Genomic DNA, 19,131 nt, shown 5'->3' with positions numbered 1-19,131 from the left:
CAGAAAATTTTCCAAATATAGAGCAAGAGGTTGATACACAGATCCAGGAAACTTATAGAACTCCCTTTAGACAGGATCGGAGAAGAGGATCCCCACGCCATATAATTGTCAAAATGACCAATGTGGAAGCCAAGCAGAGAATCTTAAAGGCAACAAAAACAAAGGGCCAAGTGACATTCAGAGGCAAACCAATTAGAACCACTCCAGACTTCCCAAACCAAGTCATGAGAGCCAGAAGGGCTTGGAGTAACATATTCCAAACTCTGAAAGAAAACAACTTCCAGCCAAAAATTTCCTATCCAGCAAAACTTTCTATCAAATTAGATGGAGAAATAAGAAGCTTCCATGACAAACAGAAACTGAAGGAATTTATGTCTTCAAAATCAGCGCTAGAGAAAATACTCAAAGAGATTAACTACAAAGAAGAAATAGGTAACACTCACCAGAACCAGAGAAACAAGAGTTTCCATCCAACAGACAACTAAGATTGGTTATCTGTGGAGATTCATTATTTATGTTAGTCTTTTACCTATCTCTAAGTTGTATTGTTTGCCTTTATTGTTGTTAATTTTTAGGATTTCTAGTTGGAATATTAATATACCTTCAGATATAGCATTTGGAAATATTTTATCCAATTCTATTAGTAACTTTTAACTCTGTTTACATTGTCTTTGGATATACAATATTTTCTTTTATTTTTTAGGGAGTTTGTATATTCTTCTGTTGCCTGTGCCATTGAAATCATATCCAAGAAATCACTGCCAATTTCAATGTTGTGAGGTTTTATGACCCAGATTTTCTCCTAAAAGTTTATAGTCTTAAGATTTATATTTAGGTCTTTTATCTATTTTGAGTTAATACTTGTATATGGGATTAGGTAAAGGTCCAATTTTATACTTTTCCATGTAATTATTATTTTTCAACAATATTTAGTTAAAAGATTATTATTTCCACCACCAAATGTTCGTGGAAACCTTGTCAAAAATAACTTGACAATATAGGGAAGAATTTAGCTCTAGGCTTGTATTTAACTCCAATGGTCTATATATCTGCCTTTAGAACAGTACTACACTGTTTCAATTATTGTAGCTTTATATGGTTTGAAATCAGAAAATATATATCTGCTAGCTTTGTTCTTTTTCAAGATCGTTTTGGTATCTAGAATTCATATTCCATATTAGGATAGATTTTTTTTCTGAAAAATAAATATATAAATATATGATAGTTTCACCTAAAAAAACAGAAAAATTATGCTCTAGTAAGAAAGAAAGCAAAAAGAAATATTGAAATGCTATCTTTAAATCATCAAACGCTTGGTATCAGACAAATGAAACTGTTATGTGAGATTACCATTTTTAATTTTGGATAAATTGCTATAATACTAGATGTCAACCACTAAGCCAAGCATGGGAAGGAGGGATGGGGAGAGAATGGGGTGGGGATCGGGTGGGGGCTGACTGGGCGATGTGTGCATGTATGTCTACAAAAGTTTGTATCCCACTATGATGTATGAATACAGTGCACCAATAAAATAAAATAAAAAAAAAAAAAAGATCAGAAAGTCAAAGATCTCTCACACATATTCCTGTATGTCTCCTGGCTTGCAGATGGTTGTCTTCTAAGTTCCTCAGGTGACTTGCCATCAGGTGTGTGAATATCTCTGCCTTTTCTTCCTTTGCTTATAAGGATAGCAGTCATCTTGGATCAGGGCTCCACTCTTATGACCTCATTTAATCTTAATTACCAGTTTTAAAGCTCTATCTCAAAATATAGCCACATGGAGAATTAGAGGTCTGAGTTTCAGGAGACCTCATTCATAATTGTAATTAATTTTTATTTCAATTTTCTAAGTTCTGGCTTATTTCATGCTTATTATGTATATCTTTTTAAAAGTTAAGCATAGCACCATCTTGATAGCTTTCTCCATTTTAGGACATTTAAATGGAGAAGGGCAATTTAACATGCTTTACATGTTTACTATATGATACAGACATTTTCTAACTTAAGATCTTGGGGCTCTTTGATTACATTACTTAAAGGAGATTCTCACATTTTGCTCTTTGACTTGGCTGCCACTAAGTGATAGTTATAGTGCATCCTATAATATCAGATGCAAATTACTATTGAATCTCTAAAAAAAATTCAAAATAGAATTTTCCAGATGAACTTAACTCTCATAAGCTATGATTTAAAATAGAAAATTTATCAGAGAACTTACCCCATAATCATTATCCAAATTTGAGTTATAAAATGCTTTTCTAAATTCTAAATTTATGAATCACTGAAAAGGGGAGTTTAGAGCTAGTGACATGAGAGAGTCTCCAAGCATAAGGAAAGCCTCTTGAAGTTGACTCTGAATCTCAACCACTAGTTAAAATCTTTGGTTTGCATCTTTCTTAGCAGCTAATTCCATTTATGTCTTTATTTATTTGATTTGAATACGTCATAGGCACATCAAACCAACTTTTCCATTTCATCACTTCTCTTACTCTCTCATGAAATTTCAAGCACTATGGGGCAGAACATGCCAGCAAAGAAGGAAAGGAGCCACAATTTTCCTTATCCTTTAGACTTTAGAGCAGTATCAATGAAACTTCTTTTTCTTATAGCAGTAAATAATTCTACTTTTCCTTAAACCATTCAAAGCATTTGTTTTTCCTTCCAACTCTCCTTTTGGAAAACTTTATGCTAAGTATTCCTTTTCATTAGCCTTTGGATTTTCAACAATCTTATGAAACATATAGAGCTGGGTGTGGTGGTGCACATTTGTAATTCCAGCATTTGGGAGACTAAGACAGGAAGATAGCAGTTTGCGGCCAGCCTCAGCTATTTAGTGAGACCCTTTGAAACTCAGTGAGACCATGCTTCAAAAATAAAGAATAAAATATAGGGCAGTGGATGTAGCTCAGAGGTTGAATGGCCCTGGGTTCCATCCCCAGTACCAAAAAAAAAAAAAAAAAAAAAAGAAAGAAAGAAAAGAAAAGAAAAGAAACATAAAGGACCTGTGGTATATAACTAAATATGTGCAAAGTTGGTTTGTAGGAGCTTTAGTTTCAGGTATGTATTAGGTTAGTAAGAGACAAGTTATGAAACCTGGACAGTTACTATTTATAGTCATTTCTTATTCATTCCGTAGTCAGTGGCTATGGGTAAACTATTTACTATGTCTAACTTTTTTCTACTCACTCAACTCAGTATTTCATGTGAAATATAAGAATTAATACCTGATACACAGTTTCACATAATAACATTGGATACATTTGTTTTTCAGTAAAGCCACTGTTCCACATTTTTCATAAGTTTTGTTTTGCTCATTCTTGTGTCTTTGTTGCCTAGAAAAGATATTGGCAGATGATAAGTATGCTCAATGCATTATTTGTTATGTATTTTTAAACAAATAGTAATCTTGTGTATTTCTTTTTGAGGCTGACATCAAGGCTCACCTAGAGTATCTGAATATTAAATAATTTTCAAGAGTTTCATCCTGCACACAATTTAGTCTCCTCTTGTAGATGATGTTTGTTTTATTTATAAGTCATTTCTAGTTTTTAAGAATAATTCATGTCTGTGAGTAAAATAAATGGCTATTTTATTTGTTGTACTGCATATGGCTTTTAACCAAGAAACAAGTGCGTGATGGATTCCCACCAGCACACCCAAATCTTGGAGTTAGAATAAGATTTAGAGGTTGTTACAGTAAGTATTCTCCCAGTGTAAGTACATCCTACGAATCTGAGTACCTTTTACTCCCCGTTTCAGGCTGTGGTTCTTTAAATAAAGCAATAACTTTTATGCTTAATCAGGACTGAGCTCCACATCACATGTTTAGTGAAGGTCAGGCAGGGTCAGGCTTCAGCAACATTGACAAATCACTTGGAGGGTGATTGGAAAGTCTGTGCATTAATCTGACTTCTGACAGGACATAGTTCCTCTCATGTCTAACCAAACAAATGGAATAAGGATCATCCACTGACTTTAATAAGGAGTCACAGAGATCATATGAAAGCTGTGTAATATATTCATTTCAAAATTACATGACTACCTTGTGTGAAATATTATATATATATATTTCATCATCAAATAGGAAATTAAAAGCATAATAGGAAAATAGTATACTAATGCAATTCTTTGTGCCTTAACACTTGTGATGTACACTTCCTCATTTCTAGAACTAGACATACTTAGTGCTTGGCTCAATTGTGTACTTTTAGGCTCGTAGTTTCTGGTACTTTTAAGAACAGCTCCTCTCCATTTTCTTAAGTAAGTAGCACTGAACAACTGACCTCCATTATATGCATATTCATTATATGCATTTGTGAATGTATCTAGTCACTACCAATTCTTTGTAGCCCCAAATCAGTGCTTTCCATACTGGTCCTTCTCAGGCATGCACAAAAGCAACTCAAATTCCAGTAGCCTGAGGTAGGTGTTTCAAGTCGATGTCAGGCAAGAGGTCTCTGCCTTTGTATTTTAGCCCTCATACTTTACACAAGAGTTAGGCTTTTGCGGCATATCTAATACCATAGTTCCACACTTGTGTGCTTTTAAAGTTATTTTACTATTTTAGATGCCCTCTCAGCCTAGTGCAAAGTTGTTGTCTGGAATTGTTAAACATAAGAAGGCCATAAGATCTTATGGAAAAATGCATGTTAAGCATTAATCAGGCTTGATCTGCAGTGTTGGCAACTAGTTCTATGTTACTTAGTCACAATATACCTAAAATGTCTTAGAAGGAAACAGATGCAAAATGATCGGTTGATGAAAATGTATTTGACCAGTGGCTTGTAGGAACCTTACCCTGTATTTATTTTATGACAGATGCTTCAGTCTCTGTTAATTTATTGTTTGTGTTGACATTAGAGAACAAAAGTTATGCAAATAACAAAACTTGACTGTGTGTACTTTTGTTCTACCTAAAAATGTACAAATGGATAAACACTGCTTGCCTGGTTCAATTTCTTCCTTACTAGAAACGCTTTAATGTGCACACAACCTTAACTCAAGAATGCATTTTCTCAATAGCTATGCATCTCTGCTGTCCACATAATATGGTACTGATCTATGTGATATGGCTGTAAAGTCAATGTTAGTGGTGATATTTGGAGTGGTCTTTATAATCCTTTATCTTCTCTCCTTCTAAGTCCTGGTGAGCTTGAAACAGAAAGCTGGTGGCATCATATTCATCCTGCTGATGACAGAAAACAGCAAGTTAGATAGTAAATATTGTATTCAGCCTTAGATCAGAATGACCAGATCTCTGGAGCTTGGTCATTTTCTGGACCCTGATTGCTTATACGAAAGGGTCTGTGAGGGATCAATAGCTGTACATTTCTAGTAAAGCCATTGTGGATGCAAGTATTCACCTCTCCTCATACTTCCTGATTACCTTGGTTTTGCTATAGTCATTTTCAAGTCCTTTCTTTTCTGTGTCTTTAAACATACAATGATATAATATGAAAGTTGACTCTGTTTCCCAGCTAGATGGGAATCAGTTCCTGATCTTTGGGCAGATTCTTTTTCATCACCCTGGGGAACCTCCTGACCTTTCAATCTGTTTTAGAATTTCATCCCACTATACCATCTTAAGATATTTTGCTACACATATATTTATCCTAATCTCTGGAAACATGAACAGAACATTCAATACCACTGTTTATAAGTACAGGCTATTTAAGGAAAAACAACTTTTTTATGTTATCAAGAATAAGAAAGGACAATTCGTTCAGTGAGTACTTAATGTCATATATCAGGTTCTAAAGATATAATGAGATATTTAATATTTATACACAGTCATGCATATGTCAAACAAAAAAATCCTTGTAAATTAGGTATCATCTTGCTTATTTTTCAAATAATTATGCTAGATTGAAAAAAATCACTAAAAAGGGTCCCAAAACTTGGATTAGTTGAATAATATTATATAACTAGTCACCCAGATGTATAATGACAGAACAACAGTATTATTTGTCACAGTTTTTTTTTTTTTTTTTTGATCAAGGACTCAGAAGAGACTCAGTTAGATCTTGCAGACTGTTGTCTCCTATGAAGGTGCAGATAGCTGCCTTCTGGGGCTTCAGCCCTCCTAGGTCTAACTGGGCCTGCCAGATATACTTTTGACAATCACCCATAAGAGTCTCTGGGAGCAAGGCCTTAATTTCTCATTACATAGGTCTTTCTATGGGTAGTATATCTTCATAATGGGTTAGCTGACTTCACCAGAGTCAGCAATACAAGAGGGAATTGGAAATCGCTATGCCTTTTATGATCAACCTTTAAAATCATATATTATCACATCCATGGGCTTAACACGAGCAAGAACACAAAGAAAACAATCCCTGGAGAGAATCCTGGAGGCTGGTTATCATAGAACACAAAAAATTGAAAATTATTTATTAAAAAGAATCCTAAATTTTCATGCACATTTCTCTGCACAAAGCCATCTCAAGAAGTGTAAGTATTTAGGCATATTTCTAGTCTCTATAGTATACTGGATCTTGAGAATTTGGGATATAAAGAGCTAAATTTTGGGAGCTAGCTATTTTACTACATATCATTTCTAGAGGAAATATATTAGCTAATCATGTCTGAATTTCTTTCACATCGAAACAATACAATTCAAAATTAGAAAAAAAGAAAGTTTACTTGCTTGTTCTGATAGGTTTATATACTTTTTTCTTTAGGCTGAGAGAAATGCCCTCTCTATAGCTTGGCATAGATTTCTTTCCCATCTGAGTATCATCTTCTGTTCAGTTGCCTTGATTTTCTAATGGGCAACACCACAATAGGGTTGATTCAAAGAAAATAAGGGTAACTAAATTTGATCTCTTTATATTATTATTGATGGGCCTAAATGGGTCCTTATGCTACTGGAAATCATATGGCATTGAAAGTGTTATGAATGAAAATAATAATGTGACAATAACTGTAGACACAGTCACCACAGAATGAGAGTTTGCAATGTAGAAGCCTTTGTGTGAAGTCCTCTGGACGCTTCTATCTTCTATCCTCATTTAAGATGAATCTACAATTTTAACCTTGTTTTTCCATTATACAGGTGCATCTTTGAAGTACTGAGGAATTTAATCAAAACTAGACAGATGGAATAGAAATAGAAAGCCCAGGATTTCAACAGTGGGAACCATACTATTACATCTAAATGTTCCTCTAATATGCCGTTTCATGCCTTTGTGATTAAGGTAATTTCCCAAAGAAGTTAACTCATTTTTCTTCATCAGATAACCAAAATAGCACTTTATTCCCTTGGCCTTACCAAAGACTGGGATATTCCACATAAAAGAATTTTCCAGATGGCTGAAACTTGAAGTGCCCCAAATTTATTTTAATCATTTTGGATAGAACTCTTTCTCAGACATATTTCACACCTTCCTACCTCTTGAATGAGTATATGAAACCCCAGATAACCTTTTCTTTTCTTTTTTTTCTTTCTTTTGTGGTATTAGGAATTAAATCCAGGAACATTCTTCCTCTGAGATAAACCTTCAACATGTGTGTGCATGTGCATGTGCGTGTGTGTGTGTGTGTGTGTGTGTGTGTGTGTGTGTTTGTTTGAAACAGGGTCTTGCTAGGTTGCTGAGAATCTTGCTAAGTTGCTAAGACTTGCCTCAAACCTGTGAGCTTCTTTTCTCAGCCTCCCAAGCACTGAAAATACAGTGTTCACCACCAAGATAGGCTAACTTTTCTTGATAAGCAAAGATCATTGTCATGTCCATTCTTGTTCTAGACTTTAATGCTAGGATAAGTTTTAGAGTAACTGATCTTGGTAGAATTGCTTATCCAAATATGAAGGGGTTCCAGAGGAGATGTTCTTACATGACTTACAGATGGATACAAATACAGAAAAAAATTTTTGTCTTTATTCACTTTGCTTAGCTATATATTTTCTCTACAGTATTCAGTATTCAAAACATAGCATTTTTGGCTGGGTGTGGTGGCGCACACTTGTAATCCCAGCATTCGGGAGGCTGAGACTGGAGGATCACGGTCCATGGACAGCCTCAAATACTTAGTGAGACCCTTTGCAACTTAGTAAGACCCTATTTTAAAATAAAGAATAAAAAATAGGGCACGGGGTGTAGCCCAGAGGTCAAATGTCCCTAGGTTATGTCCCCAAACCCACAAAAGAAAGCATAACACTTTTTAAGTTTATAAAGCAAAGTTAACATTTTGTTAATTTTTGCCTTAAAGAAGAATAAATATTAGCACCTCTTCATGGATTAAGTAGGTTCTAGCATGTAAAATTATGATTTGTTAAGTTTCTCAGAAGTTATTTATATTTTTATTGTTTTATACAGTATTCTCAAATTTATGTGAGGCTAAAATAGTCATTAAATCTTTTGCCTTTTACTATAGATAATAACAATACTGCTGGCAACAACACTGAACCCCAAACCAACAGAGAACCTATTTTCTGACCTTAAGGAACTGCTTAGTTTGTCCTCTAGGGGAAAAAAGGAGATAAAGAATGTGGGAAGGAAAGAAAGAAGAATAAGAAAGAAAGAAGGAAGGAAAGAAAGGAAGGAAAGAAGAGAGGAAGAAAGAAAGAAGCAAAGAATAAAATTTAAAAGTTCAGAAAGACGTTCCTTAGTTACCTTGCCTCTGTTTTTAAGCTATATTTTATTCCTAAATAAGCCATGCAGAGTCTGTGTGGTCCTCACAGGGTTATCATTCTAAAATGAGGTCCTATGCTATCAACTCCAGCAGTCAGCAGAACATGGATGCTTGTGTGAATAATCTTCCCAACATATACTGTCTTGGAGTACCACCAGCAGTGTTTTTAGGTTGCTACAGACAATAGAAACTCTGGTATCAGTCAAGGTCATAGTGTTTGATGTTGCCCAAGCTGGATCATTTAGACACGGCCAATTGAAGCCCATGGAGATCTTTAAATACTCCTCAAATAGATTCTGATTTTTAGGTAGAAAGAAGTTTTTTCACAAATGGCGAGCTTGTCTAGCAAACTGAAGATTGGAAGAACAGCACTGGCTGAGCAAGCAGTAACTTCTGGCCACTATCTTTTTTGAAAGCATTGAGACAGCTCTCTGTCTTTCTCACCTGGGACATTTTGCATGGCAATAGAAATGACATTTGGCAGGCATCTTCTTTCTATTTAGTATAAAGTTAGCAGCCAACGTGTTGGACATGTATCTATGAACATATGTGAAATCTGTACCTTAGAATCTAAAGACAGATTTTCTTATCCCGAGGAAAAGAGATTTAACTGCTCATTGGACAACAGGCCAGATGGTGTTTGTAACAACTGGCAGAGCAGAAACAATGGATTTATTAAAAAAATGAGGAAAAAAAGAAAGAGAAAAAAACATATCATGAGCTCCTTTATAGTTAATTCATGCTATGAAAATTGATGAAAAAAAAGAAAAAGAAAAAAAGAAAGAGCATGAAGAAAAATTGATAAACAGCACTTTTCTCTGAGGTATAAAATGCCTGTCAAAGTCAGAAAGTATACTTAAAAAAGATGGAACAATCTGATTCATTTTTATGAAAGTTTAAGTCTTTTATTGTGTGTGGGGGAGTTAATATTTTAATTTAGAGTCACTTTTAAAGCTATTGCTAGCATAGATAAAAATTTATAGTTTCACAGCTGTAGAGTTTTTAGATTTAATTAGAAGAGCCATTTCCTTCTTGCAACCAGTTCCTCACAGAGGTAGACTGAACTGATTTGAATTAATGTGCTTTAAATAATTTTTACTGGGTTTCCTGCTATGAATAGCTAAGTAGAAGTTTTGTGGTGCGTAATTTTTTAAAGAATTTTTCCCCCGTAGCTGAGTTGGGAATTTCTTTGCCTATCCTTAGTAACAGCAGTTTATAAACAGTTTTACTAAGAGAGGGGAGGTCAACATGACCCTGTGCGCTATTAAAAAAATGCACTCAGTAATTTGTAGCCTATGAGAGACATATCTCATAATGCCTTAACATCTCCCTTTATAAATATCACAAACTAATCGCAAAGACAAAATAAGGGAATGATAATGGATGTTCTATACTTATATGCTGGATTTTGTAAGAGTCTGGAATTGCTGACATTAGAAGCAGGAGATAGTCAGAGGTTGAAGAGCCAAGCAATTACAAGTACTTTCGGAAGTATACCCAGCCTCGCAGAAGGCCACCACAATCACAGCAACCATGGAGGAAGCCTGAGAGTGCATCTGTGCTGGGAAACAACATAGGTCCCTCAGGGCCTACAAGACAGTTAATTCCAAGATCACTTTGTTAATATAACAGACAGCTCCTTGGTAGTCTCTTTTGTTCAAACATTTTACATGTAATGTCATGCAAATTGCAACAAACCAGCATAAGTAGCAGGGTGGGAAGGTGATGTTGCCTTTATGACATTATAATAAAGAGACAGCTAGCTAAGCAGCTATCAGTTTACTTTATGACAGCTAATGGATATACTTATGTACTATAATAAGATGGACTATTAATAAAATATAAATTTTAATAAGAAATGTGCTGCAATAAGAATTTTAGACAAAATAAGTAAAAAATGAGGACATTAACTGTTTTTTTTTGTTTTTTTGTTTTGTTTGTTTTTGTTTTTTTTTTGTTGTTGTTGTTTTTGGTGGTACTGGCGTTCCTGGAAACTCTTCTACCTCAGGGCTACACTCCCAGACCTATTTTTATAGTTTTTTAAAAAAATTTGGAAACAGGGTCTTCTAAGCCAGTGCGGCTGGCTTAGAACCTGCAGGATCCTCCTGTCTCCACCTCCCAAGCGCAGGGATTACAAGTGTGCATCACCACGCCTGGCTACATTAAGTGTTATGTTGTTGTTACCACAAGTACATAATTATCCTAATTTTCAGTTAGATTACTTCAAATGCTCTATCTGTCCTAAATTCTTCTCCATCTCAAATGACTAGTGTATGGCTTGGTATATCATGAAAGAAGTGGAAGCCTGGCAGGAGAACATCCCAGCTCTTGCCTGCTCAACATTCCCGTAGTGGCCAGCACTCTCTGTCATCCTCCAGTACTGTGTATCGATTATTGTGTCTCTAAGTCACGTGCTGAGGTTGTTATAAATTTGTTAGTTTATTAGATTTCATTCCAGTATAAAAAGCTATATTTTATATATACCTGTATATATACTGTTCTCCACCTATTCTTTAAATATAACATTGTTCTTTTGAGTATAAATGTGAAATTCCATTATAATATTTCATACCTATTTTCTTATACTTACCACTGAGCCATGATAACACATTATGAAATTTGCTTTACTTTATTTTTATGGTAATGGTGTTCTATTTTAGTTTCTTTTGTTACTTACTACATTAACATGTTTGCCATGATTCCTTTGTCATTTAACATAATTTCCTAAAAAGACTTGCAAATGTCACTGATATTCTCCTCCTTGTCTATTCATGACACATGTTCATGGCCCTGAATTTCTCAGCTGCATAGCACACCTTCTGCTCCTGGTCCACACACCAGCCATGCTCAGGTGCACCTTCATTACTTTTCCATTCTTTTTCTTGATATCTTAAAGTTAGAGCTTCAACATTACATCTCTTGTCTTAAATATTCTTGGTTTGCTCATTTTTCAAAGAATAGTGATTCAACACTGATTTTTAGAAAAGAATACATTAGAGGTAGTTTTTCTATTTCTATGTCAAACATTTTTTCTGTGATAGAAATATCTATGTCATGCTCAGCTGGTCCTTCTGTGACTTTTATGTTTGATTCAAATTTAACTTCCAGTCTTATTACATTTTGCTTTTTTCTTTTACTGCAACTTCCTCTTTCAATTCTCTCTCTCTCTCTCTCTCTCTCTCTCTCTCTCTCTCTCTCTCTCTGTCTCTTTTGTGGTACTGGGGACGGAATCTAGGGGCATTCTACCTCTGAGCTACACCCCCAGCCCTATGTTTTTTTTTTATTTTTTGGAACAGGGTCTCACTGAGTTCAAAGGGACTCACTAAGTAGCTGAGGCTGTTCTCAAACCATAGTCGTCCTGTCTCAGCCCCCAAATGCTGACATTACATGCATACACTTCCATGCCTGGCTCAGTTCTCTATTTTTGTAACATATCACATGAGTTCATCACTGAGAAATAAGGTGGCAGCACAAGGACACACCTGCTTGTCCACACATGAACTGAATGTTCTGCTGCCAATCAACACACGTTAAAATAGATGGAATATTTGCTCATTGACCTCGTGGTGCACCTGTATTTTTTAAATCTTATTTATTTGCTTTGCTGTACTTGGGATCAAACTCAGGTTGCTCCACCACTGAGATGTGTCTCCAGAGCTCTTTTGTTTTATTTTTCAATTTTTGTTGATACGTTTTAATCATATATATTAATGGGGTACATGATGGTAGAGTCATACATGCACACGTCATTCATTTAGCCCTTCCCTATTTCCCACCACATTCCCTTCTACCTCGCTTCTCATGTTTGGTTTAGTGATTAACTTTGATGTGTTTGTATAAGTACATCATGTACGTTAAGCTCTCTTTGCCTCTCCCATCACCCTTAGTTAGGTCGCCTTATTTGCTCATCTATAGTTTTTCTTTGTCCGAGGTCCTACTATGACCCATTTTCTTCCTAGCTACTTGCCCATGTTGGCCTCAAACTTGCAACTCTCCTGCCTTGGTCTCCCAAGTTGCTGCTTTTAGGACAGTGATATATAGTTGGCTTTTCAGGCAATTTACTTACTGTCACCATACATTGGTGACTGCAGTTTGAGCCCTGTGTAAGAGAATGGTATTATTGAACAGTGCTGAATGTAACTCATGCATATCAGTGTCGAGTAAAGAGAGAGTAGCCTCTAGAAACATCCACAGGAATTAAATAGGCCTGGAGTACAGAATCCCAAGGTGGGGTAGGGAGCTTCTGGAAGTACAGGCCTCTGCTTGGATGTGTAGCTGCTCACAGCAATTTACAGTTATTCTCAGTAAATCATTTTGGCATGGGAATACCTTTCCTCTCAGGGGCACACAGATGTCCATGTTCATAAGGATTTGATAGATAATCTGAGTTCACATATTTTGGCCTGCTATTAAATGCAGGCCTATGCAAGTAACTTTCAAAATGAATTGTCAATAATGCTAACTAGGAAACATTTATAACAAATCAGAATAGTTATAATACAAAGAGGTCATCAACTGTAAATGTTAAGTTTCATGTTGGACAGTGCTAGGGTAAATTGCTGGCATAGTGTACTTATCAGAGATAAAACACAGACATTGTTTGTAAGTGGCCATTTGGCTTGGATCTCCTTGTGGCTGTTTCTGAGCTTGGTAGTGGGGTTTCTACCTAGATCAGAAGTAAGTGGACCACTTGGGGGAGGCCAGGAAGCCACCTTAATTATTGCTGTCCTTGTAACTTTCTCTTTATGCCTTCTGATTTATGTCTTCTCTCTTTATGCTTTTGAAACACCCAGGGAAACTTACATTATTCTCTGAGTAGTTCTAGGGGCTTCTTGGAAAAACATTGGAAGATACATGAGATCAAACACCTTCCCATGTATATTAAAAGATGAACCCCCAAATCAACACAAAAGCACTGAGAGTACAGGTTGCCTTCAGCTGTATCCTCTGTCTGCTGTCAGCCCTCAGCAGCCAGGATTCAACCTGGGAAGGGGGCATGGGTTAGAGAAGGCCCAGAGCTGGCATTTTTAGTAATTTTGAATGTGGCTTCAGAAAGCAAATGTTGACTTTAGCTCATATGACAGAAGAGGGAAGAAAATGGGCACAAAATGTGGATTCAGTCTGAAGAAAGGCAGATGAGCCATCATCCTGTGGACTATGGTGTTTGCTCACTGACAGTGTTAAAGGATAGAATAAAAGAAAAGAAAAGAAGAAAATTAAAAAGAAATAGCACTGGGGTAGTGCTAACATGAGTGAGTTCTGATGTGCTCTTCACAAGCAAAGGAAAACTACATCTGCTACTCAGTCCCAGCTGACTCTGGTTTTCAGATAATTTTTAGCAGTATCCTGACATTTTATAGTTTTGTGTTCGTGTTTTTGGTCTGAATCTTCAGACAGACATAACAAAAAGAAATAACATTTTCCAAATCTGGACTTGGAAACCCTGGCCTTGGCCCTCGGGCTAAACTCTAAAACCTACAGTGTGTTTTACATTCCCATTCACAAGCAGAGTCCCTCTTGCCTTCTCATCTTGGATTCTCTGGCTGGCTATTTCTGGCTTCCTTTGGATCTTAGCAGCAAATGAGCATGCATCTTTCTGTATTACTTGAAGAAAGGTGACAAACCAACATTTCATTCTAAGTAAACTGAAACTGAGACTGTGAGGCAGCATTACTTTTTTTTTCTATTTTATTTCTCCATATGATAGCACCTAAAAGATACCATCCTGAGGGAACATTCCAGCATCGCTTTTCAAGAGACATTTTCTATTCTTAATTAAAATTCTCTATGGCTTTTAAAGGCTTTGTTTTCTACATTTACTAAAATGTAAATTAGTATCACTTTTTACTTTTCTCATCTTTTATAGAAGAGTATATTTTATTTTGAAAGCTAAGATTTTCCTTCCAAGACTATGTTTGAGTCAGAGAATGACTAGAGGCTCATTAAATTCTGCAGGATTTTCTCAGCCTGAATTTTATTCTTTTTCTATTTCTGCAGCATTTCAGTGTATGTGTGTATTGTGTGTGTTTGTCTGTGCATGGTGTTGTGTGTGTTAGAGATCCCAAAAAGAAAACAGAAGTATTATCATGAAATGGACATGGCATTCAGAAATGGGTCTGAAGGGATAATTGTCATTAATGGAGGCACAAAAGCAATTACTTCTCAAGTGAGGCAACACTTCCCTATTTGTTGAGAGAGAATTGATTGGAATGTTATGATTTGGGAAACTGTCCCCAGGTACTTTTGTTAGACCCCTGGGGATAATTCCACACACACACACAAAACACACACACACACACACACACACACACACACAGAAACACAAAAAGCTTGTCCTGAGCTAAGAATAAATATACACTAGCCCAGATGCTTGCTGAATATATAAAGGAGTTTATTAAAAAGGTAGAAATAAAGAAGACAATTATAGCCCCATACCATTCAGGAGTGGCATGGGGGCGGTGGTTCAAATGAATTCACCAAAATACAAAGCACGGAACAAACTTTATACATGATGTCCTCCATCTTGTTTCACATAATTCTGACGTATTAAAAGCTCCTGTACTTCTCCCACTGAACTGAGTTTACGCCCATTTTTCTACTTTCTCCAAGTTTGACCCCCTCCTCCCATTCAAACTATATCATCCAATTATTATGTAGATCTTTCTTTAGAAAGAGGAAGTCCTAGCTCCCCTCTCCTATGGAATTGCTAATTACTTTTAGCTAAGTCAATTTAAGTTTCAATAGCTATTTGCTTCCTAACTGAAACCAAGTCTTTCCCCAGGTTTGCCATTTGTACATAATTATTTTTGAAATATGTCTATTAATAATTAGAGCTTTCTCAAATCTTCCTAAGCCATTCCCAATACCGGTACATGGGAGACTGAGAAATATTCCCTAGAAATGCTGCTTTCAAAGTTAATGAGACTGGAGTTTCAGTTTTGTCCAGTAAACATTATTGGTACTGGAAACTGAAACTAGGGGCATTCTAGCTCCATGATACACCCCATCCCTATTTGTTTGTTTGTTTGATTTTTTTGAGGTAAGTTCTCATCTAAGTTGCTGAAGGTCCAGTAGTTGCTGAGGTTGGTCACAAACTCATAATTCTGCTGTCTCAGCCTCCAAATGCTGAGAACCCAGAGGTGATAGATCCTAGCTCTATCAATGCTAATGTGTTGGCAACCTTGTATTAAGCCCTCAGAAAGTTGTTGGGAATTTGAAGGTAGGTGGACTACAGGAACTCAGAGGAGAAACTGGTTAACATATGATCATAGGCTAGTGTAAGAAGTGCTGATAAGCAGAGAACCAGGAAGGACCACTTTCCTTCCACAAAAGTATTATTCTAATTTTTTTCATAGTAGTTTCATCTGCTCTAGAATTCTGCACAAATAGAATTTGTGCAGATTTGATGCTCTATACTGTCTGTCCATTTATTTTGAAGAGAATTTTTAAGTTACTTTGTATTGCCATATGCATTAAAATGTGGCTTTGTTTTCTCAATGAGATGACCCACTGTATGTATCTACCACATAAAGAAAAATATGTATTCACTTTTTTATATTTTGGGGCCATTTATAGCTTGTGTCTGACAACTATAGAACTTTCAGGACATAGCCTCCCCATCCACATCTCTACACTAAATGAGGACCACACATTAGTTTGGCTTCTAGTAGTATGTGTTCATATTCCCAGAATAACTGGTCATCTCTAAAATGAACACCTCAGGTCACTCTCTAGGTCCAGAGCCACCTTCAGCCTTTTGAACTCCAGGGCAAAGAGAGGGAAAGAGGAGGTCTTTGTATAGTGGCTCCCAAACTAAGTGTCCACAGAAAAGTGCACAGAAAACAACTGTCTGAAAAGTAATAGGGCACACCTTCTGGGTCAATGCAGAAACTGTACATTAAAGCCAAGTAATTGTCATTTATCAGAAGTCCACTGAACTTGTGTTCTGGAATCACAGGTCTGGCTTGAAGTACTCAATGGATTTCTCCCACCAGACTGCTGGAGGAAATTAGAGAATTACAAGTTCAGTAAATGATTGGTGCTAGGCAGGAAGCAGATGAGGCCTGTCTATCTGGTGTAATTGGTGACACCAGCCTGTGTATCATGCCAAGTGTATAAAATGATGTTGCTAAACAGAGGAAACAGGCTGTATGTGTGGGGAAGGTGCTCCATGGTATTTCCTTCTCAGAACATTTTTTTTTCCTCTTCTAGTTACTGGTAGTTCTAAATAGAAGATATTTTTAGTTTTCTGAGCTTCTCTGGGACTGATTTTCAAAGCAACCATGCTGCTCCATGCTGTACACCAACAAGGTATGGAATTCAAGTTTCTCTGCAGCTTATGCTCTGACTGGAGTTGTGCCACCACACCTGGCAGATTTCATAAATCTTTTAAAGTTGTTTTTAAATATTTTTTACAAAATATTATCTGGGATTTTGATTAGTATATTATAGAGAAAGGTGGACATCTTAGCCATGCAGAAGCTTCTAATTTATGAACATGACCTCTCTCAAAGTTATTGGTATTTTTAATTTAGCATCCAATAATTTAAAACTTTGCCTAAAAGTCTTACACACTATTAAATACAACTAACTTATTTGTGAGTTTGATAAATGTATAAGTCCTATGGTTTTAATTTTATTTTTTGTATTGTTGATAGTATATAGAAAAGCAATGATATTCATAATAACCTTATAGAATGTAACATTATTAAATTTGATACATTTAAACAAATTTCTTTGTAGATTTCACAAGTTTTTCCACTTTCTTAACTGTGTAATCTTAGTGTATCTTTGCTTCTTGCTTTATGATGATCTTGATGTCTTAATTTTTTTTTTTTTTTTTTTTTTTTTTGCGGGGCTGGGGATGGAACCTAGGGGCATTTAACCTCTGAGCTACACCCCCTGCCCTATTTTTTATTTTTTATTTTGAAACCAGGTCTCACTGAGTTGCAAAGGGCCTTACTAAGTAGCTGAGGCTGTCTGCGAACCACGATCCTCTGGTCTCAACATCCCAAATGCTGGGATTACAAGTGTGCGGCACCATGCCCGGCTTGATGTTTTAATTTTGTTTTCTTTTTTCATTGGGGCAAACCTCTTGCAGTGTTATGAGTATCTCTGCTTTGTCCTCAGTGCCTGGGAAGGAAGTCTTCAGTCTTTGACCTAAAGTGCATCACAAATAGAGTTTTCTTGGATTTTCTTTCCAGGTGGAAGAGATTTACATCTTTTCTTGTTTGTGAATGTTTGTAATGGAGAATTGGTTTTATATTTTAACTAATTCTGTTTTTCTTGCATTTCTTGAGATCCTCATACAACCAAATGCTTTTTGAATGTTCAACTAATTTTAATTGCTTGAATTATTTCCCACCTAACCATGCTATATTGTCATCAATGTATTTTGTGTATTGCTTTTTACATAGTGCTGATGTCAACTTGCCAATATTTTGAAAAATAGGTACATCTCTTTCAACTCTGGTTTGTTGGAACATAAATCTTTCTTAGTGCTATGTCTGGGGATTGTTCCACCAAATTTTATCATGACAACCTCGGTTGGGACCCTCTACAACATTTGGGAGTTTTCTTCGGATGCAGCTTGCTCCTCTCTATTAAGACACCCTGCAAATTCTGTACATAATGGCTTCTGGAATCTCAAGTATGCATTGCTTGTATTTTTGACTTCCTATCTCCATGGAATGGCCAGAAAAAAACCTCTGTAAAGCCTCCTTGAGTAATAACAAAGCTCCCTGTGACTTTGTGTCCTTTTTCTCCAAGATAACTGTCCTGCACAGCCCACAATCAAATATCTGAAATTCATTCTATTATATATTATTATTACATTTTATAGTTTGGGTAGGTAGTGATTGGATGATTTTGTTCTCTTTATCTATATAAGGAAACTACCTATGATATGATTTTGAAGTTCTGTGTAGTACTATGTTGTCTATCTGGGCATTACAAGAATGTTATGAATTCATCCAGATGTAAGTATTTGTCTTTCCAGATTTGCAAAATAAGATGTCTACAGAGACTAGATATGTAAGAAAACTGTATAAATTGGCAAGTTCTAAAATAATAACCTGAAGTTGAATTATGGATAAAATAGGCAGTGCATCAATAAAATAACCTCTCAAAAATGTATCAGGCCATTCTAAAACTAACAACAACAACAACACACAACACACACACACACACACACACATCACTACATCTATATCTTTCTGTGTAGGATCAAATATGAGCTACCCATTTCAGAAAAAAGGTCATCAAATTTTTTTCTATGAGCATAAAATTCAAGTTTGACAAAAAAAAATTAAGTTTGATCTGTGTCCTGTTTTCTGTTCCCTAATTTCCACCACAAATATTTTCACACTTTGTGTTTGAGAACCACTGAGCTGTTATCCTGGGGACAGTCACCATGGCTGGGGCATAGGCAGGTTCTTTCCTGTATCTGGACTGCTCTCTTTCTTTACTCTGTGGCAGGATGTGCTCCACTAGGAATCTTTAACA

Source organism: Muscardinus avellanarius (assembly GCF_963383645.1).
Source record: "Muscardinus avellanarius genome assembly, chromosome: 2".
In the NCBI taxonomy this organism is placed as follows: Eukaryota; Metazoa; Chordata; class Mammalia; order Rodentia; family Gliridae; genus Muscardinus; species Muscardinus avellanarius.
The sequence above is the reverse complement of the archived record's forward strand: the minus strand, read 5'-3'. Positions refer to the sequence as shown.